Below are 23,900 nucleotides of genomic sequence, written 5' to 3'. Positions count from 1 at the left end.
TTCATCGTCGCAATACTTTACAATGGAATCCTAAATAATTCAATCCCTCAAAAAATTCAGAAAAAATATCTATAAAATACTACTAAAAAAAAATTCGAAGGTGTTTCACTCTAAATGCTTTAATTAAAAAATAACAATAAAAAGAAATCAAATCATATCTTATAATACACCCTGTATAATGCGAGAACCGATAGAAGTTTAGCACCTGGCTAATACACGTACAAAAAGGACGAACACAGGGGTAACAACAACTTATGGAATCGATGAATCATCCCCCTATCGGGGATGAGAGGAAAGAAGATTGCACTTCCGCAACACTTTACGCCTCGAAGTTTCTCTTTTAAAAGAGAATCTTTACACAAAAAGCATCCCCTGGTTGAACCAGCCTTTCAGATTACCACCAGACACGTAAGGGTTTTGCCACGGCGCGACATAAAGGATCCGCTGTCGAACCAACACCACCACTTCCCCCTCCCCCCCTGTCACGGTATTTGCTTTGTAAATGCCTCGACCAAAATCCGTATTCCCTCGCCTTGCGGATGACGAGAGACTCGGATGAAATATGAACAGATAGACGTTTCGAGAAACGTCGATTAGCGGGGCGCCTATCGTTGATTTATACCACTTGCGTTCTTCTGAAGATTCGATCGAACTTGATGATCGTTTTCAGAATTTTTCAGAAATCGAGATTAGTATCATTTTGATATTGGATATTGGAATATTTCGAAGGATCTCTTCACTGAATAAAACACAGTTTTCCAAACTTTTGAAATGAATGGAATGAAATGAATCTTTTGAAAGTCTTTTAAAAATAGCGAAAAAGTTGTCCAGTATGGAAAATTTCTAGGGAAGGATTTTTTAAGTATTACATTCTTTTTTTTTTTTTTTTGAAAATAGTTGGATAGTATTACATGCAGTATAATTTTAGAGACAGACTTTTTTCACAGTTTTCGAAAATGACGTAATCCACTACACAATTTTTCAACAAGGATATTTTCATCCAGCATCTCACACTTTTGAAAATAATGTGTACTAAAATTTTGAAGAGGAGAAATTCCCTTTCCCCTTTTTTTCTAAATAAAATAAAATAAAAAAGAGAAAAGAAAATAAAAAATCTCTACTCTTCTTCTCGATAAAAGTATACATAATATCCCCCCCAAAAATGGACGAATCCTTGTCACGATTACAATAATAACGGTTTGGATCGCGCTTCCGGATTTTTTCGATGCAAAAGAACTCAATTATCCCGAACGAGTTCGAGACGGAGTTCTTTTACAGACTCAGGGAGAAGAAAAGAGAAGAAAGAAGGAGGGGGAAATTGAGGAAGACAAAGATGGAGGAGAAAGAAGAAAAGAAGAGAAGGAGAGGAAATAGCGGCAATAGTGAGGAGTAGAGGAAGAAGATCGAGAGGAGTGGAAAGAGGGGGAGGAGGTCGCCAGGTTGGACGAGTCACGCCTCGAGAGTTGCTGCTCCGTCCCTCTATTGATTCGACGTTAGCAACTTGTTGGCTACCTACCGTGCTCGGCAATTTTTACGGGAAACTCCTCCAGATGGGGAAGTCGACCCTCGTGTTACGAGCAACCTCTCTATTTTTCCACGTGTCACGAAGAGCGTTAAGTTAAGGAGGAGGAGGAGGAGGGGGGCCGTCGTACACGTTTTCCAAGAGAATATGTACTTTCTTCTTCGAAAGTATCGGTTTCGAAACACCAGGACGCAATTTTTAAGAAGAGTCATTGTGAGGAGGGGGGGTATATAAGCTTCTTTTGGAGGTTTTTTTTATGGTTAGCTATTCGAGGCACGGTAAACGCGGTATTGGATGGAAAGTTTTAAATCACCAGGAATAACTTAGTTAGAAGTACAAGAGACAAGGGGGAGTTTACTTGATCCTAATCGCATACTCTTACGGCATAAAAGATCCATTTTTGAGCACGAAGCGCACTTATCTTTTATAATCGTGCTTTTATATACTCAATATCTATTAAATTACACCTCTTACTTTTCGCGTAGCTTCTGTCAATCGCTTATGTCACTTCTGGTTTCGTAAAATATTAACTAAATATAGTTTAATCTATCTCTCTTATAGCTTACACTCAATTGACAATTAAAGTAGAAAAAAAAAAGAAAAGAAAGTAAGCACAATATAATATTTAAGATAATATGATAAAACATCGAAAGAAGAAATTATTGTAGGAGATCGAGTAAAAAAGAGACTTTTCGAGGTAGTTTTTTTTTTTTTTTGGTACGAATGATGAGGAGAAACATAAAATGGCGATTGTCGATAGGATCGGTTGATGTTTAAAGGAGGTGGTTTTCCGGGAGATGTATCGATTTTGCCTGGAAGATGGCAGAGTTTAAGGGTGATAGTCGATCGGTGGGGAGATAAAGGAGAGTTTGGGAAAGAGAAGCGGGCATACGAGACCGCGAAACAGGAACTCTTGGTTAGAAAGCCTCGAGGAACTCGCATTTGTGGTTATTGACTAACTTACGACTTCCAAACTCGAATCCCAATTCGAAAATCTTTAAACAACGTTTTCTGCGAAGTCTGAACACTCTATCTATTTTACGACACAAGTTTTTATGTTAATAATCGACTTGAATTTAAATATCGTAGACCAATAGGTTAAGTTAGGTTAGATTAGATTCTCACGTTAAATATTCACGTTAAATTTTAAATATTAATAATTTACTTACTTGGACTGGCAAACTTGTAAATTATACAAACTATATGTACAATAATACTAGAATTTATACGATATCGAAATATATCACGCTTGAAAAATTGAAGACTAAATTGAAAATTGTATCTAACTCGATTCGAACCGATCGCATCCGATAATTGCCGAACGGACCCGAAGTCGAACGAGAATATCCCGAACATACCCGACTTTCTCCGATTCGTTCCAAATTTATAATTCGATCATTACAAATTCGAAACGAAGTCTAAACCGAATATCGCCAGAAAGAAAGGCTTTTTATCCAATTATGAGCGAGATGAATAAAAAGCTCGTGAAAGACTAGTACTAAATTCTTTCAACGTGATTCCATTTCGTTCTAAATCCACAAAACCGTAAATTTTCTACACGTCTGTTCCAGAACAGGGGGCATGCATAAATGAGGAAACACTCGTGACTCGTGCCGCGTAAATCTTTCCACCGTTAATACGAGAGCCCGTTAGAATTCACGTGGCCGACGTTGAAAAGAAATAACGCCGCTAGTTCGGCCGAAGTTGGGACGAATCTTCGGTAAGAAAAGCTCGGAATAAACCATTCGCGTGACGCGCGTCGCATGCATATTGCATCTCTTCTCACCTCTCTGACGTCCTCACCTGCGCGCCCGTGGTGGGGGCTGATCTGACACGGCAATCACACCGTTAGATCCTTTCGTCTTTCACGCTCGACCGAATGGAACGAACGGTCTATTTTTCGTTACGATCGTGGCAAAAAAGTCGAGGATTTCGACTTTCGAGTAAATAATAAATGTGTTAACCGTGCGATATTCATCGATACGTGAATTTTGAATGCAGGAATTTTAGAGATCGATATTGATGCTTATTTAAGTGTCTATCCAAATCTCTGATTAAACAGGAAAAGAAATGAGAGATGGGTGAATTTTAAATAATATAATTCCTCCCGTTGTTTGAGTAGAAAAATTCGATGCTGATTTAAAAAGAATGTCTGAAGGATTGAAACGATTAATTCCCCTAAATCTTTCGAATTATAAAGCGATTTCGATATTGAAGTTTGCGTCATCAGTTTCTATCCAAATGTTTGATCAGACAGGATGGCGTGTTCCAACATCGGATACTCGCTTCACGTGTGGAAGCTGCAAACGGAAACCATAGAGAGGTAGCTTTCCGCAAAGACGATGCCCTATATGCTAAGAATACATTCGGTTCATCTTAGAGCAACCGAATCTTCCTCCCTCCAATATAATTAATTGAGAACGAGATTGATTCTCATAAAATTCTTGATATCGACGGAATTGATAATGTAAAATAATTAGAAATCTAACATGATTAATGATTCAATCTCCTACGTGTGAACATTTTTCTATACGGATTTATTTGAATTTTTTTCTTTTGTATTCTATATTTAAAGTAAAAAATATTTAAATTCTCCAAGACCACGTATTCTCTGATCTCAATCTCTGAAACAATCTCTCTCTCCTTCTATATATATCTCATTAAGAGAATATTAAATGTATTTACAATTATAAAAAAATTTCGTGTGTGGACTTATTTGAATTTTTCTTTATATTTAGACTTCTCCAAGATCGCGTATTTTCTGGTCTCAAGCTCTGAAACAATCTCCATATATATTTCATTAAAAGAATATTAATTATATTACCAAGTGCGTATGGTACATTTACAATTATAAAAGAATTCAAGCTACGAACTCAACACAACGAAAAGAATCCTGGGAGCGAGTAAAAAAAATTGCTGTTTCAAGATTGCCAGAGGCAGAAGCCTCTTAAGGCGGCAACCACGCCGACGAGGAGGGTGGTTATTTATTTATTCTTTCAACTGGATTGTAAATTGAGTTTTATTGTGTTTGGGAGACCCGTTTGTCGCTGAAATCGCGTTTCTTTTCCACGTTTGGAGAGGAGACGGTGGTAACTCTTCATTTCAATTCCATTCCCTCGTCTGAAACAAGCCCTAATTGCTTCTCCCTTCAACCGTCTCCTCTTCCAAGAATTATTATTTCGTTCTCCACGACATAATGATATACATAATACGGTGAATAATTAGTTTGGAGGATCCTTTTTCTTTTTTATTTCCAAAAAACCATGTCAAATTTTTCAGAGCGCAATGTATTTTCACGAATCATTGAATAAAACGTATTTTTCCAGGAAGCGAACGTTTTTCGCCACGTTTAATAGGCGAGAATAGAGGTCGTTTTCGAACACGCTTTTACGTCATCGAACGCAAATTCAATCTACTTGTTCTTTCCAGTAGCACGACTGGCCAACGTGTTCTCCAATATCGCCTCCTTGTTTTCCGCGCCGATGAGAGCCGAGACGGCGAAGATTGTGTAACGTTCAGATCGAGAGGCGAGGTTGTGAACACGGTGCGACGTCGAAAAATTGAGTGAAAATTTTCTTCGAAAGAAATAGATACTCGTTTTTCGATACTCTACGAGATGTATAAAATATTCGATTTGATTTTTGAAACGAGACCAATCGTGTGTATATATATATATATAGATCAATTTAGATATAACACTTTTATAAATAGAGATAGGATTTTTCATAAATCTGAACCTACGAAGGATATTCTATCAGCGATGTAATAGTCATTCTTTATATAACATGATTTAATATTTAGTTTAAATAATAAAATAAATAAAACAATTTAATCTTCTAGTTAATCTAATAATATCAATCTCTAATCAACGTTTATCATAATTCAGCTATAATTAATAATAAATTCAATCATTCCAATATATCAGCCTCATAAATAATAAATCTAATCCAACAAATTATAAAAATTATTTTCAGATCAATTTATACAGTACCAAAATTAACGTACATCTTCCCTGATGGATTGATCTCATTAACTTCTATTCTCGTCCGCTAATTGAGTAAAAAAAGTAGGAATACTTGTCTCCAACGTTGGCAGAGACAAAATTGGAACTTTCCTTATAAGATAAAGAAACAAAAGAGCACTTGCGAGAAAGGCGACGAGGAGCGAGACATCTGGCGGCGATCGAAAATAGCAAAGTACGTCTATTTTTATACATCCATATAGACTGGAATCAATGTCGTTGGAAGCTCGACAATGGCGTCGATAACAGCACGAGGACGGCATTGTGGAGAAGCATTAAAGTTCCCCTAGGTACGATCATTGCCTTTAATTCATCTCATGAAACTCACGAGGGTAATATTCAAAGATTTTGCGGAGGGAGACGTTATTTACTTCCCCAAATGTTTCGATAAAAGGATCCTTAAGGATACAGAATTCTTCTTCTTCTTTCGAACGAAGAGATAAGACGTGGCAGAGTTGGCCATAAATTTATCATGTTATCAGGAGGAAGAGGTGGATCACGAGGTGTCTCGTAGCCGTCTGGCGCAGCAATATTAATCGCAATCACGTCTTGGACGGTGAAGCAAGTTTAAGCAGTTGCACGCCACTCCCTATTTATCTAGCTTGAGACTAGAAACTTGTGTCACTGCTCCTCCCCTCTACTCCCTATACTATCCTATATACAACATTCTGCTCCACAAGCTTTCTGCCCAAGTTCTGCCAACTAGATCCAATGAAATTTGTCAAATAGAATTCGATCGCTATTTCATCGACAAATGGAATAAAATATCATCTCGAACGTGAATCGATCGATTTATAACGTGTTGTTCCTTTCTTTTGAATATATTATTGGAAAAGTTTGCAACATCGATGATGTTAATTTGATATTGAAATGATCCTGTAAGTTATTTATAATGTTTATTTATAATGTTACTCTCTGAAAATTGGCGTTGAAAAAAATGTTTGGTTTATTGATATCATGAATATTTAGATAGAACAAATATTTTATATATGCACACCGAATGACGCATCCCTCTTTTTAAACAAATGAAACAAACTGAATCTAAAATCAAGCCAAATTAATATGTTTCTTCATTTGATACATTTTACCATGATGAAAATGATACTAAAAATCGGTTAAACCTTTCTGGATCCCGTATACAAATTATTGCACTGGCGCAGGGTTAATTGGCAGCATCGAATTTCCCGGGAACCTTGATGGCATGATAATTCGATGAAACGATTAATCGAGGCTCGAATTAATTTCCCGTGGCGCAAACATCGTGCACGTTTCGTGATTTAATTGAAAATTTTCCCGCCAACCTTCGCGTAAACACCGCCAAAACTTACCAACCAGATATTGCACGCTCGAAATAACGCATTTTCGGGCACCCGCGGTGGAAATATGGTGTCGACGTGCCGAACCGTGCCTGATCTCGAACAGAGCGCGATCCTTCGTCACACAGCAACCAACCATCCGCCGCGTTGTCGCGCCTCTTTGTTTCGAAATTCCTCTAATTTCGAAGCGAGCCCCGGTCCGTCACCACATTCGAGTGGAAACAATGGATTCCAACCGGCGTTGTTTCGAACGTGGAAATTTTCTGTCCGGCCAACCAACGTTCGTGCAACAAGGCGAAATTTCAAGCTTGGTTGGAGATTAAAATGGGAGGATATATTTCCGCCGCCATGACACCGCAACGTGCGCCATCTACATCGACGATTCGAAAACTTGACTGTTACCGTCTTTCTCTCTCTCTCTCTCTCTGCGGTCGTATTGAAAGGAATACATTTTTCCTTTTTTAGAGAAAAATTATTAATACCGAGGAAATGCAGAGATACTGCAACTGCGCCAAATAAACTGGGCTGTTTATTTAAATATGAAATTTCGAATGAAATGTATATATATATATACATATTTTCGACCAAAGTTCCTGTGCTTTTCGTTATGAGGGAATGAATATTTAGATATCTCTACGGTTTTTGAAAATACCAACTGAGAAATGGACCTCCGACCTGGATATAAGAGAGCGTGTATATATTTAGAAACAGAGAGGAAAGAATAAAAAATGAACGATGCTGGATATTAGTAATAATTTATGATATAAGACACATGATAAGAAAATATTCTAATCGAGGAATGTATTAAATTGTTTAACTTGGAGAGAATTAACCAATAGAATTAGTTAATCTAATTAAGAAAAATTGGTATTTAAAAAAAAATTATCCATCGGATCGCGGATATTAAAAAATCTTAAAAAATAATATATCTCATTGAGAACTGGATTTTTATGGTAAATTTCTAAGTGAAGTATTCATTAGTTCAAACGTGTGACTAGACAGTAACTTGAAGTGATTAGATAGATCAAAACTTATCTTTAGTACGAGAAAAGAGAATCATTGATATCAAAATAATATTTAAAAAATTACAAATTAAAAATATCAATGTATATTACAAATTTTCAATGTATATTTCAAGAAATCCATTCCTTCTTAGCAAAAGTAGCTTTTGAAAAATTTATCTCTACTTGGCATAAAAAAAAACAATACTTACTTTTTAAAAATCTCTTGAACACGGCTACATACTTTGCCAAATATATGAGAAAAATATATAACATTTTATATTCTTGAAAAAAAAGTCTCAAACTCTTACACACTGTCACATACTCGTTGAGCAAGTCTCTGAAAAACTCGAAATAATATATCAGAAAAATTCTTTGAAAGTCTCAAACTCTCGCACACCGTTACATACCGATTGAACAAGTCTCTGAAAAACTCGAGACACTCTTTTTAAATAAATGTAATAAATCAAAAAAATTCTACATTTTCTTAAAAAAAAAAAAAATACTTCCTCTTTGAAAGTCTCAAACTCTCGCACATCGCTACATACTCGAGCAAGTCTCTGAAAAACTCGAGACATCGTTTCTTTAGGTAGATATATCAGGCTGTCAAGGGGAACGTGGAAGAAGCTGACTCGATTTCCGTGCTCGTCCTCAAAGTAAATCGAGATTGAAGTTTCGGAGGAGAAGAAGTCCCAAGAATTTCACTTTTCTCGTACGAGAACCGGGAGTATTCTTTATTACCATCAGCAGCAACCAGCTGACAACCACTTTCGTCATTTATCCGCGGTAATTTATCCGAGGCTTTCGACCTCGCCCCTCCCCCGAACACACGAAGAGAGACATCGCTCTTCGTCGCCGGGAAATGAAATCTGCCGCTGTCGCGGTGAGTTGCGAGATGGAAAGCTCGTCGAGACTTCCAGGTGCAAACGCAATTTCCACGAGGTTCTTCTTTAACATTCAACCGACGGCTAATGTCGGCGAACGGGAGAGCGACAGCCACGAAATTCTTGGGCAAGGAAAAAGGGGGAGAGGGGAGCGACAACGACGACGAGACCAAGTCGATTCCGGCGCACAAAGGAAATTCGGTTTAAAGTCTATTTACATGTGAGACGACGACGAGGCGAGCTGTCGCGTGTCTTCTATATTCGAAACACGTTGAAAATAACACGTTGAAAGCATCATTTGAAATGCTTGGTTTAGGCGATATTTAGAGATAATTTTGCGACAGCACAGAAGTTGGACGAGTACTTTTGGGAAAAAGTCATTTATTTTTCAATTGCACGTCACCAAGAGGAAATGTAAGAATTCTCTAGTCAAGTGATCATCCGAAATGGAATTGCCGAGAGATGGATCATAAAGAAATAGAGTTTGTCTCTATTTCACTAGAATATTTTAATTATACAAAACATGGATTAACAAGGACGTTGAAAAATAATTTACGACGGTCTTGTTCACTATTAAAGTTCCTGTGTAACTATGTTCTCCGAAGTGATGCATAAATCAGGAACCTCTTACATATGATGGATAATTTTTCAATTATTAAGAGAACATTTATAAAAAAAAAATTGAAAAATAATTTATTGGCAATCCTTTTGTGTTCAAGAGTAAGCTTCTACAACCACTTCTTTACTAGCTACAGCAAAGATGGATAGCCCACATGAAGGAATCATTAACAGTTTTCTCATTCTTCTTTAACTCTCCACTCCCTTGCACTTAATTACATCATCGTAATAAAATAAACGATAAGATATTTTCACGATACTCTTGAGCGACATGGATTTTAAAAGGTATCTGGATTGGAATTGGACGCGAACAACGAGATTTACATCCGATTGGTCGAACTGTCGAGAAGCGCGGTCAGAATTTAGCGCGGATAACGAGGAAGAAGTTTCGTAGTCGGAAAGTTGCTACTGGCCGAGGCTCGCCACTCGTCTGTGCGGTTCTAATTGACCGAGAAACAGTCGAAGCTTTGTATTAGTCAACGGCCATCCCCCATGGAATAAACGCGGCCAGTCCCGAAAATGGAATTGTCGGATCACTGCTCTTTGCTCAACAACTCGACAAACAAGCCATGTTTTCGTTCAAACTTCGCTCCACTGATTAAAGCGATACTTCCATTCCGGCTGCAAAAGGTTTTCGAACGGGGAAAATCAGATTTGGGACACGGCATGGCATGTTGGCAATGCTCGGATACGATGAAGACACGAAGGAGGATAAAAGTGGTTTTAAATTGGTTTCGAGTAATTTCAACGCGTGGTACGCCCCTGTTCGTTCGTGTAAAGGTGATGTTAATCGGGTAGGTAAAAGCGCGAAACATAAAACTGGAAAAGGTAGAGCGTAGGCTGGCGATGCCCGCCTGGCGTAATGGTTAACATGCTTGATTAATAATCAAGTAATCGAGGGTTCGAATCCCCGTTTACCCTGTCTCGATTTTTCTATCCATTTTTCTCGCGTTTTGCAACGCTCTGAACTCCAATTCTTCGAATTTCTATTCAATAGTTAAAAAAAAAAAATCAATATCGATTGTTACGAAAAAGAGAGAGAGAGGAAAAAAGAAAAGGAATAAACGACGAATTGCTGTTAACTTTTAACGATTGATGGAGTGTCAATTGGAAATATCGAAAAAAAGAGAGAATCAATTTATATAAAATGAAGAAAAATTTTAATAGAAGGAGGAAGAGATATGTTATAATTATAGATTTGTGTTATTAATTTACTTCTCTAAATATATCGATCCATATTCATCATAGAAGAAAAGTATTATAACAAGTAAATTTGATGAAACTAGTTTCGATTCGATCTTATTGGCGATTGTGTATTCCTCAAAGACGCAATGTTTGAGAAACGATATTAGAATACACGGGTAGCAACGTGTTATTTACATTAATTTGCCGAGTTTCTAATAACACGTATTCTCTCTCTCGTTACGCGGGCGCGCACGATCGGTTACCGGAAGAGAGAAACACTTTCCTTCAAAGTACGTTATTAGGAAAGTTTCGATGATTGAACCGAAAATTCAGGTTTACTAGTAGATAGTGTTAGTAACTTGCCTCGCACTCATTTCCAATACACATATAGGGTGAGAGAGAACTCCTCCAACCCTTCGTGTTTCATTAACTCTCGTGCCACGGTATCGCAGACGCCGTTTCGTCTGCGAATTTTCCGCTATTACGATTCGCTTAAATGTCGGTCAGGATTTCCTGTAATCCGTGTCACGTGAATCAGAGGACTGACTCGATATCTCACATATACCGAGCGGAAGCGGACAGGTCGAAGGTGTAACGAGATCTAACCAAGCCGCAGGCCGAATTAATTGCGCACAGTTACCGTTCTCGCTGTCTGTTCACCGTCTCTTTGCGCATCAGCCCTAATCGAACCCTCTGCGAATCCCGCAAACACGTTTACGCTGTGTTTACACTCGCCCATGAACACGTAACTATGATTAAATGGCGCCAACCGAATCCACAAATGGCGGTTACGACCAGCATTCCATCTTCGATTCTATCCTAAAAAATATGGATCTCTGTAAGATGACACGGAAATATCTCATTGGCAATATCATCCATTTTGACTTGACTTGACGCTTTGACTTGATTTATAATTCTAATCCGAAAAATGTTCAACAAAACGATTTCTGTGACGATTTCATCGAATTATCTATTCGATACAATCTATGATTCTAACCAGAAAAAAAAAGAGATAGTTTTTATAACGTGGATTATTATCTATTCGATGTAGAATTTTAACCCAAGAAATATATCAACAAAATTCTCCATTTAAATCAAAGTTTCCAATCGATTCGACAAGTTAGAAATTAGAAATTGTCTTTTCAGAGGAGAATGGATCAAAGATCTGAACTTTCCTGAGAGGAAACGCGATCAAGGCGGTTGAGACAATACGTATTCACGGCGGCCAATCTGCGTTGCTGGGCCTCGATCAGTTAACAGACCTTCAACAATAGACCTTCTTGTTCCACGGCAAGACAATTTGTGAACAGAGTCGACGGGCAGAATCTTGTCGTAAGATTAATCGTCCCCCCACTTAACCTGTAACCTACGTGTTTGTAGATTTATGAAATTTTCCAAATGCGAATCGCTCTGTTACCTCTAATGGATCGTTCTGGAATCGATAGAAGGGGGTTGAATTTATGAAATTCCACGTTTCCACGTGGCTCTGCTCCAAATCCCAAGGTAATTCCGAGAACAGAGGGGAGGATTTCTCGGTGTTTGGCAAACTTTCTCACCTCCCTCGATGTCAGGGCTTATTTAACCGTAAATTCGCATCGATCAGAGCGAAGTAACCATTTACGAATCTCTCGTTTCGTATTCCAAAGAGATCCCTCCCTCCTTGGAACCAGTTAATCGACGTTCCATAATCGAGAATCGATTAGAACTGTTTTCTTCTTGAAGTTGAACAGGCAAATTGAACGAAAAATCATTTCAGATCATTTTCTTCTTCTTCTTTTCATGTTTCATTTTCTTTGTTCTCATTAGCTTATTTTAAATTATTAATCAGATAACATATGTTGTTGGCAACAATTCATACTACTTCCAACTGCACAACTCGATATTTTAAAATTTAGGGGGAATCGAAGAGATACAGTCGATACAAGACGTTTAACAAGATCGGGCCGGCAAGTAGTCATGAATCAGGATCGAGCAGCAGCAGCACTGGTGGAAAATAAAGTTTTCCATCTGATCGGATTTGGGCCGGAACTTTTCAGCCCGTGGCTCGACGTCCGACTTTAATCCCCCACGAGTCGGTGGCTACCTTTCATTTCGAGGAGAAGAGGATTCCGCGCGTGCCATCCGGGATTCCTCGTGATTTACCGCTCCACATCCATCGATCTCGTCCAACGAATATACGATCGCCGCGATGGCCACTGGAATCTCTAAGGATCCGTTTTACCAAACCTTTGCATCAATCGTTTGCAAAAAAAGAGAGATAGAAAGAGAGGGAAAGAGAGAGAGGATGAATTTTCCGCTATACATATATATAAAACGGAGAGATAGAGAGGTACAACAGGTAGGAAAATTTATGAGAAAAGAAAAAAGAAACGAGAGTGCTCACGAAATGATTATATTATTGCGGTTTAATGCAATTCGAAAGATCGAAGATCGGATAACGGATATATCGATTTTCGACACGAAACGATTGTAAAAATAGCGAGAAATGCAACGAGATCCGAAACTGCTATGCATATTAATTCGGCAATTCGGACAAATACTTTTTTCTCGTTTTCACCCATTTCATAAAATGAAAACTTTCTTTCCATTGTATCCGTTATCATAGGATAGGAAATCGTATAATGTGTACGTTCATTTCACTCGTCACAGAGATAGAAAATCTGCACATGTTGCATCACCGTAAGATGAGAAAAAGTCTCTACGATATGTAGATTTATGTCAATAGAAAATCTCACGAGGAATAGGTTCGCGTTACCCGCCATAAAATAAAAAATCCTATGACGTTCGTATCACTCACGCCATAGGACAATAAAATCCCACGAAATACCATTTACCATAGAATAGAAAAAACTCTGTGAAGTGTACATTCACATGACCCACCATAAGAAATTCTATGACGTATATGTTTATATCATCCCCATAAGATAGAAAAAACCCTATAACGTTCGCGTCACCCGCCATAAAATAAAAAACCCTATGATGCATAGGTTCACGTTATCCACCATAGAATAGAAAACTTTACAAAACGTACGTTCACGTCATCCACCATAAAACAGAAAACTTTACAAAACGTACGTTCACATCATCCACCATAGAATAGAAAACCCTATAAAACGTATATTCATCTGTCATATAGAAAAAAAAGAGATAAAAAAAACCCTATGAAATATACGTTTACTCGCCATAGCACAGAAAACTATAACGTACACGTTCACTCGCCACAGGATAGGAAATCTTATATTCAAATCATAAAATAGAAAAAAAAACCATAGAATAAAAAACCTTATCCCGTATGTTCAAACCACGCGCCATAAAATAGAAAAGATCCTGACGTTCACGTTGCTCGCCATAGAATAAAAAAACCTTATTCCGTACGTTCAAATCACCCGTCTAAATAAAATAAAAAACCCTATATCGCCAACAGGAACTCTTCATGTCGCACGACATCAATTAACGATTAAACTCGATGGAAATCGCGTCTTTATCGTCATCTCTCGATCGCGTTCATCAAGAGATGTGGAAGAAGACCACGTGTTCCGTTCGAGCGAACATTTGGGAGAGATAGGCGTGCACGTGTGCGATAATGGCACATCTTCTGACCGAGTTTCTTACCGAGAGGGGAGCGGATGAGCGGAGAAAGCGAATGAATAATTTAGAGAGTGCCTGCCACCGTGTATAAGAGGGGAAAGGTGGAAGGTCGAATATGGCCCGGCCCTTCCGGCTCAAGTGTATCTGGCTCAAGGACGAGCAAAGGTCCTGCAGAGGCGCGGCCTTATTTGCCGCGTTAATTGCGCCTCGTCGCTGGATAAATGTTATCCTTTGGCTGGATAAATGTTACCGGAAGTCACTGGATATTCAAGCAGTTAGTACCAGTTTTGTAGTAAAGAGAAATTTGTCGCTTTACACACGCTTAAACTGAAATTTCCCCTCCAACGAAATTCCGGATTAAACGTTTGAAACGTTGTATTTTATTTCACCTCGGTTCGGATCATTCGGAAGCAAAGAAATCCCCATGATATTTGTCTTCACAGAATTGAAATTAAACGGACTTGCGTTCGTTCGATGATAAAGCAGATAACAAAAAGAAAAAAGAAAATTGTCTCAAACTCACACTTATTCTTAACCTATCTTTTATCACAGTAATAATAAATATTACACCGAGAAGACTCGATGAAAGAAAAAAATGAAATTTTCAATAATTAAACCCTCCTTTTCTAGATTCCCTATTCAGATAGATCCTCTTCCACAAAAATTACCATTTCATTATATATCTACACAATCCTTGGAACAAACCAGCAGCAAAAAGTTTCGCTCAGCACTGAATTATCGAAGTATTTCGTTCCATCTTCAAACATATATAGATGTACACACATGTTTCTAGTTCAAGTTTCGCTCGCTCGTTTTCTCGCGTTAAAATTCCCTCGGCAAACTTGTCCAACGCTCATCCCTATTTGCTCCGTGGCCGGGAAACGTTGATTCGTCGTGTCGGGGACGTTTCGCGACGGACCAGCGTGCGTCAGAATCGTTTACCCGTTGAAACAGGGTCAGATGCATCCCTGGATACGTCTGAGCGTCTCTTTTGTCCCTTCTTATCGCCCCCCAAATACTCAATCTCCACTTACATTCTCTCTTCGCCATATTACGGAAGCGAAAATGCGTAGATTGGGCCCACTTTGTATTATTGCTCGATAACGAAAATTTTCGAAATGAAATCAGGGTACAATGGTATGTTTAACTCGATCTTCGAAAGGGTTAATAATAAGCCTTTCATCGTGGAAATTTCCTCGCGCAATGGAATGAAATTAGTTTTAATCGTACCTATTCTCTCTCTCTGTCGTAAAATTGCTTCGAGAGGATCGATATATTCGATCTCGCGTGTCTTCGACGATTATACAACGAATTTGAATCGTTTCGTTTCGATTTGTTTCTTGTTTCTCGACGACGAATCTTGTGTAACTTTGTTTTCGTGTTTTTGTATTTGATATTTGATATATATAGGGATTTTAAAATTTTTCTTTTTTGTTTTATTCTATGTTTCTTTAATAGAGAAATTCTTGCGTTTGTATCTATATATATATCGTAGAGAAATTTGTTAGATTTATTACGTTTCTTTTCGTTTCTTTTCAAGGATGAACCTGTACCAGCAATACTTCTTCTTGCATTTCGATTCGTCGTTAAAAAATTTCTAGATTTTCCTTTCTTTCTCTACTTCTTCTTCTTCCGAAGATGTTTTTCTCGTCAAAGAAAAATTCTAAACCTATTCTCTTGTTTTCTTTCTCTCTATTTCACTCGAATCTTCTACCGTTTATCTTTCTCCCTTCATTTCTTCTTATCTTTGTCCAAAAATTTTCGAATTTTCTCCCTCCATCGCACATTTTTATCGTCTTCTTCGATTTCTTCTTCGTCGAAAAGAATCTTCATCCTCGTCACAATAAATTATTGGAAAATAATTTCGTTTTCCTTTTTTTTTCATAACAATGAAACATCAAATCGTTTCATTCCACAATTTCTCTCGAGTTCATTATTCGTCGGTTCGCCTCAATCGTCAGCTTCGACCTCATCTTCCAGAACGTGGCGCAACGAAAATTTGGAAACCCAGTTTCTGGCGTACCGTTATATACATACACCTTCTCCACGAACAATATTCTTACCTTTCTAATTTGATAAAAAAATAAAATATACCGAAATATGCCCGTTGCATCTTTGTCATCATTTGTCGCAAGAACACGGTTTGGAACCAAGTTGGCCGGATAAACATCGCAACTAGCGACACTGGTGCGAAAAAACGGAATTACTCTCCGAGCAAAACCAAATATTTCCTTTCGAATTTCCATCCTTCCAACATTCACGCCATCCATTCATCAATCCATTCATCGGCCCGAATTCCATCTGATACTCGGTGTTAACGCGTTCTCAGTTTCGAGTTGGTTGGATGAGGGTGGATCCGGTTTGGATGATGGCTGCTCCGCTTTTGTTCGCCCTGAACGTTGGCCGCCGCCATTAACCGAGCCAAGGAGGGAGCCGAATCGCGATTCCTAACCCAATTCCTGTTAAAAGGGTTAATGATTCCGATGCACGCGAATACGCTTGCGAGATTCTGCGATGAAACGCGAAATTCGCAAGCGTATTTTCCTCTCTCCATTTCCCTCGCAAGTGGCCTAATTTTTAAGGCGGGTAATTCAAATCGCATCGATGCGCTTAGAAACGTATTCCTCTTCTCTTTTTTCGCGATCTCGAACGTGTAGAGAGAATATATTTTGTAAAAGGAACAAATTTGTATATATATATATGTACTTTACGAATTTTTACTTATAATATTGCAATATCGAAGGTTTATCGATTTATTGAAGAATTCCAACGGGTTTTTCTATTCGGTTTTCAAGACTTTATTCGAAGGAATAACGTCTCGAACGAAAGATGATATCGATAAGGACGAGGAAAGTCATAAGCATGGCTTTTTTAATTTTGTCGATGAAATTGAACGACCGATTATTTTTCCAAATTAATAAATATAATTCAGATCACGAGAATATTTTTGCTGGAAAAAAAAAATATATATATATGGGAGAAGAAGAAAGTGAATAATAAAATTTATCGAGTTATTATTAATAATTTAGACGAGGAAAAAAATATTTATACAGTTTGTAAAATTTCCGACTATTGGAAGAGATATATTTTATAAAAATATTTTATTCCTTTAAAATTGTAACAAATATATCGATTTAAATATACTTTAATTTATATTTAATTTGGAAAAATAAATATGGAATATAATTTTCCAAGATTTTTTTTTTTAATAATCGATTTGGAAGAATTGTGTTTCAAAAATAGTGTTCAGTTTTAGTTTTACTTAAAAAAAAAAAAACAAAAAAAAGAAAATCTCTAATGATTTTATTCCGATCAATTTTAAGAAACCAATAACCAAACCAATAATCTTCTTAACTGGTTGGAAATTAATCGATTAATCTTACAATCTTTTCGAGGACACATTCTTTAGTGATAGAAATTTGAGATTTTTTTTTTGTAACCAGTAACTAGTTTCATGACAAGGCGTGTTCAATGATCTCTGATATATACTAGGGCTTCGAGATTGGAGTTCGAAATATGGGGCCAAAGCTTGGATTCAGAAATATGGGGTCGAGCAACGGAAACGTGTTAATGTGAGAAACGAGGTTGCACGAGGTTTCCTGATTTTTTTTTTTTTAGGATATTTACACATCTTTCATAACACAGTCGATTTGTTACAATTTTAAAGGAATAAAATATTTTCGATCTCATAAATACATCTCTTCCAATGCTCGAGGAAATTTTTAACACATATACATAACTTTATAGCTCGTTGAAATCAATTAATCTTTGATTAAAATATTTTCCCTTCTTTTAAATTATTAATAATAACTCGATAAATTTTATCTACAATTTCTCCTTCCTATATACCATATTTTCCCAGCAAAATATTTTCTTCCTCTTCAAACGCACTTGTATCATGATAACTCTCATCATCGATCGAAAGTGCTTCAAAAACGAGCGACAAACTCCATAATAAGCAATCAAAGAAAATCAATCAAGATTAATTCTCCTGTTCTTATCCAATGAAATTCAATCAATCAATCGTTAAAATGTTTCATCCATTCGTTCGAGTGTACTCGATTTATGATATAGCAGTCGATCGAATCCTCCTTTCCGGCTATTAACTCGATAAAATAACAACGATATGAATATTTTGTCGAATATATATATATATAATCTCAAATTTCCGGCTTAAGTTCGACTACGAATACGAAATGACGATGATCATTTCCTGAAGAGAATGGTTCAGTCGGTCGAAAAGGGGTGGAAATAATTGACTCGAGTGATTAGACAATATTCGAACTTTGGTCAGGATTCATCGGGATCTTCGTCGTTAAGCTGTCCACACCCTGGATTTATCGTGGCCCGCATTAACCTGGTTAAGCGGCGAACAATAGGAGTGTGCCCACAGGACACAGCCTGTTATAATTTATATTTTGCCCCGTGTATATAGACAGCGATTTTAGGTGGAAGGAGTGACAAAATAAAATACAACTGGAAAAAAAGTTTGATCGTGAATCAAGAGAAAAAGTTGTGAAGAGAAAGAAGAGATTGGGTAAAAGGATGAGAGACATCTTTATTGCAATTTTTTCGGAATATCTTTCCGAAGAAGGTGAATTTCAGATTTTATAACCTTTCGAACTTGGTTAGACACGATTTGGATCGATTGGGTTAGGTTAGATTCGATATACTTAGATTTTCTAACCTTTAAAACTTGGTCAAGTTCGATCGTCACGTATTAGGTTAATTTAAGATTCGATATATTTAGGTTAGGTCGATTTTATAATCTCTCGAACTTGATTAGGCTCGATTTGGATCGACTGTCGCGCGTTAAGTTAGATTTTCTAACTTTTCAAACTTGGTCAAGTTCGATCGTATTAATTTAAGATTCGTTATATTTAGGTTAGGTCGATTTTTAACCTTTCGAATTTAATTAAGTTCGATTTACATCGATTGTCGCGTGTTAAGTTGGATTAGATTCGATATACTTAGATTTTCTAACTTTTCAAACTTGGTCAAGTTCGATCGTTATGTATTAGGTTAATTTAAGATTCGATATATTTAGGTTAGGTCGATTTATATCCTCTCGAACTTGATTTGAATCGATTATCGCGCGTTAAGTTAGATTAGATTCGATATACTTGGATTTTCTAACTTTTCAAACTTGGTCAAGTTCGATCGTCGTGTATTAATTTAAGATTAAGATATATTTAGGATAATTTTTTAACCTTTCGAATTTAATTAACTTCAATTTACATCGATTGTTGTTGTTATATTCAATACACTTAGATTTAAATTTTCTAATCTTTGTAAACTTGGTTAGGTTCGATTTGCGTCGATTGTCCCGTGTTAGGTTAGGTTAGCTTCGACATATTTAAATTTAAACCGAGTCTAATTTAATTCATTATAAAATCGACACGAATATTCCATCAAGCGATTGAATTATATTGAATACTACAGGTCACTGATATCAGATCTTTAATTTCATTAATAACAGCACGGTTTATAAATTAAATTTATAAACTCTAAATTCATTCATCTAACTTCGTTCAGACAAGATCTCTTACTATTATATATATATATCAATAAGATATTAAATTAACCAAAGATCCCATGAATTAAACCACGAATTAAATTTAATTGTTCAAATTAAATACTTTATCTCAATTCAAAACAACTTTATCTCCTCGCTACATCATCTTCCTAAACCGGATCAAATATACCCATAGATAGAGATATCCTTTCTATTATTCCCAGATCGAACAGACTAGTTAGTTATCAAACTCAGTTGCGTCGCTCGATCGAAATAATTCCATACCGAACCGTACTTAAATTAGATCTGGACCAACCGCCACAGCTTTTCATCGCGATTCTCATCGCGACACGCCATCGAAACCGAATCGAACGAGGCGTCCGTCGCTCTTTCCCTCGACTCCCCCATCGGACGCGCTTGCACCATCAACCAACTCAAATTATTACAAGGCGAGATCGATAAACGTTTCGACCAACGTGTTTTCGGATAATCCCATCACTCTTCCCTGACATCGACAGTACCCCAAACCTAACCTAACTTAACCTAACTTAACCCTTTCTCCTCGACCCTTTTCCTCCGATACACTTGTCGTGAACGTGTTTCATATACACAATATACACAGGTGAACAAGTTCTGCGAAGAGGATCAGAATTTTCACACATCGCGTCAGATATTGTTGGATAAGGAAGGAACAGGAAGATAATAAGAGGGAAAGGAAAGGAAGAGCCGAATCTTTATGGGTGTCATCGATGCAACCTAGCTTGAAAGTGATTCTAGTCACGTAGAGCGGCAACTCTTGAATAAAAATTCGATCTCTATGGAGATGAGATATCCGGCTGTTCGCGTATATATATAGTCTGCTGATTTTATAAACGAGTGGAACCATGTTCCCTCTCTCTCTCTCTATACTAATTGCCGGATCACGAATTTCAACCGAATAATTCCAATTGGAATATCATCCCGTGTGTGAAATACGTAAAATTTTGAATTCTCGTGGAAAAATTCTCCTCCTGAAAAATATTTCTTCTCGAAAATTCGACGCGATCTATTTCAAGCATTCGAAGAAATTCTTAAAGAATTTCCATTTTGAAATTTCGATCTGAAAATTGTTCCGTTTCACGAAGCAAGAGCGTCTCAGGGTTGGACGAGAGGAAACAGGAGGCGCTTCAAGTATGGATGCTAACGAAAAGGGCGGAAAATTAGATTAAACGTTTCGTGTTCCTGTCCGTGATCATCATTCCCCAAGTTATCGCGAGTTCCGCTAATATCACGCAACGTATATCTACGGATATATCTCTAATTACTCACGAATCTAGTTTTTCCCAATTTTCGACCCTATATATCTTACCCTTCCTCCACTAAAATCGACTTTAACCGAGTTCGAGAACTCCATTTTCAATATCGAATCGACGTATTCAACCGATTATTACATTTGATGGTAAACTTCTCCCCTTCCCGTTTCTTTCCTTTCCAACATCCATCATCCAGAGAAAGTAGCAATAACACAACTTACCGAAGAAAAGAAATTGGAACGGATTCGGATGTCAAGTTTCGAAATTAAATATTGGAAGATTAGGGGAAACGTTCCAAGATTCCATCAGATATCTGTCACGAAAATATGTTTCCGCCAATTTTCCCCGATCTTCTTTCGGACAAAGATCAACCAACAACATCCCTCCCCCGAGATGGAAGCCCATTTCCGGCCGGGACGATTCGCCGATCTCTCCGCGACGGAAACGCGGCGAAAGAATCCCGAGAACTCGGTGAATTCGAGAATCGTGGAGGGGGGAGGGTTAGAGATTAAAATTTATATCGGCTCGAATGCTAGGTGGATTGGAATTCGAGCGATTTCATTTCGGAAACGAGCGCTTTTTTTCCATACTTTCCAAGGGATGGGGAATTTCGCTCGACCTCGGAATCGATAAGGGATAAGGAGGGGGGCGGTAATAATAATTTCGCCTCCTCGACGAGAAGAGTGTATCGAGAAGAGAGAATTGGACAAATGGTCGGATAAAATTGAATTCGTAGCTTTCTATTGGAAACATGTGACCTTTTATCGTCGAAGAAATCGCGTATTAGGAATCGCGATGAAACGAAGATCGTGGAAATATCAGCGTCTAGTGGAATATGTGTAAAAAAAAAATATTTTTCCATTCTGTATCTCTCGTTCTCGTCCATTATTTTTTGAACAATTTGCGAAATTTGAATTTTTGAAAAATATATCTTATCTCTGCTATTTTTCTTCCCATTCTCTTCAATTCGAGAACGAATCTCGAAATTCGTTGATTGGAAAATGAAATTCCCCATATAAATATTTCTCTTTCAATGACTTTTTTTATATACGGTTTTTCCCGTGACAAAATTTTCTGGTAATTGTTGGCAAATCGATTTTTCCTCCCCTCTTGAATTTTTGAACCTTTCGTTTCTCGAAAGGAAAAATCATGGGAATGGGGATTTTTTTTTTTAATAAAATCCTCGAGTTGGATAAAAAGCGGTCCAAGATTCCTCTTTCTCCGCTCGCGGTTGAAATCGTGGTTTTCCGACGTGTTTTCGCCGAGATCTCTGTACAAACGATATGCATGGAATACGTAATACCACGTTCGGCTGACGCAGTTCAGTCCGGGCAAAAATGCCAAATAAGCAACCAGCGATATCCCTGTTTCCATATTATGGAAAAAATATTTTTCCATCCTTTGCTGTATCCGCGTTCTCATCATCCATTACATTGGAAATCCTTCCACTTTTCGTTTATTTTCTTCTATCAAGGCGAATGTCGTCTTTTTAAATCTCTCGAAATTCGTCGAGTCATCATTGATTGGAAAAATTCCCCACTGTATAAATTATCGAAAAGAGGAAGAATAAGTTGAAAAATATAATATTTTAAGAAGGGAAAAGAATAGGACAGTAAATTCTATGGATGTATCTCGTTCCAGGGGAATAAAATGGAATTCCTCGACGAAACGTCAGAGGACTCGTCACAACTTACAACTTGTACTTTTTCTGGAGTAATGAATAAAGAAACTCTTCCCTACCTTTCCAACTGGCTTAACTAGCCAGCTTCCTCCTTAATTCAATTACCTTTCCTCCAACTCAAACATGCTCTCCCTCCTCCATCACGAAATCCAAACGTTCCTTCGAACGTATCAGTCTCGACCCTCTTCGACACCAATTCGAACGCCATTTCTAGAGAAACTAAAATCGTAATTTTTCGTAATCGTGTCTTCTCCAACGTAGTTGCGATAAAATTAAAGTTATTTCATCATCCTCGTATTAGAAAATGTAATATTTTAAAAAAGAATAGAACTCTTTTCCTTCCTATCTTCTTCCTTCCTTTACATTTCTCCATTTATCATCATTGTACACTAATTCCACTTTTCATTTCAAACACTTTTTCTCCACACTCGAAGGAAAAAAAAATACTCTCATCTCGTGTATACAAACGAAGAAGAAGAAGAAGAAGAAAAGAAATTTTTCGAAGAATCGAAACAAAAAAAAAAAAAAAGAAGCTCGATTCCTCGAGAGAACGAGCTCACTTTTAAATCTCTCTTTTCTCTCCTCTTCTTCCTCTGTTTATTTAGCTTCTTTAAGAGGGAGGATGGGCCATTTTTGGTCCCATCGGTACGAGAGAGGGAGGAGAGAGGAGAGGAGGATAATTAATTGGAAGAGAGAATTTCTCGCGCGAGAGATTCCCCTCTCTTTCCACCCCACCCCTCTGGGAGAGCAAACGGCTCCGAGTGACCTGCAAACCTGTTGGAAAACCTGGCAAATATTTGCGGGCTTCGCTCGTGGGGGAGAACAACAAAGAAACTCGAGCCCATTAAAAAGATGACGATCCTTCAATTAGAGAGGCCGAAGAAATTTTTCCCCCTGCGTTCCTTTTTTTTCCTTTTAACGCTGTTCGCGTGGTTGGCGAGCCTCGTGGCAGTGGGAGGGGGAGGGAATTTTTGCGATCGAGCCTCGTTTCAATTAAAACGCGTTTTCTTTTTTTCTCCTGTTTTTTTTATTTTTTTATTTTTTTTTCCCCTCATCGAGGTGAAAACACGGTTACCACGAACGAACGATGATGCACAGGGTGGTTCGTGAATGATTCGAGAGGGGTGAAGAGTTATCCATGGATTATTTGGGTTGGAGTTTTTCAATTATGGAATAAGAGATGAATAAATCAACGATCGAATCGAGAGTAGACTGAACGAAAGTGAGTAAACGTGTCGGCGAATTTTCAATTTTCATTTATTTCTCGAGGAGTAAAA

The 23,900-nt window shown here is 37.6% G+C and overlaps 1 protein-coding gene across 5 annotated transcripts in view; it reads right to left on the bottom strand.

The window, feature by feature from the left end:
• The window catches only part of LOC108003899 (acetylcholinesterase), a 139,010-nt gene that overhangs the window by 77,267 nt on the left and 37,843 nt on the right, over positions 1 to 23,900 (bottom strand). The gene's annotated exons all lie outside the window — the stretch shown is intronic.

The sequence above is a fragment of the Apis cerana genome, linkage group LG8 (assembly GCF_029169275.1).
Source record: "Apis cerana isolate GH-2021 linkage group LG8, AcerK_1.0, whole genome shotgun sequence".
In the NCBI taxonomy this organism is placed as follows: Eukaryota; Metazoa; Arthropoda; class Insecta; order Hymenoptera; family Apidae; genus Apis; species Apis cerana.
Note: the sequence above shows the minus strand (reverse complement) of the source record. Positions and strands in the feature narration are given on the sequence as shown.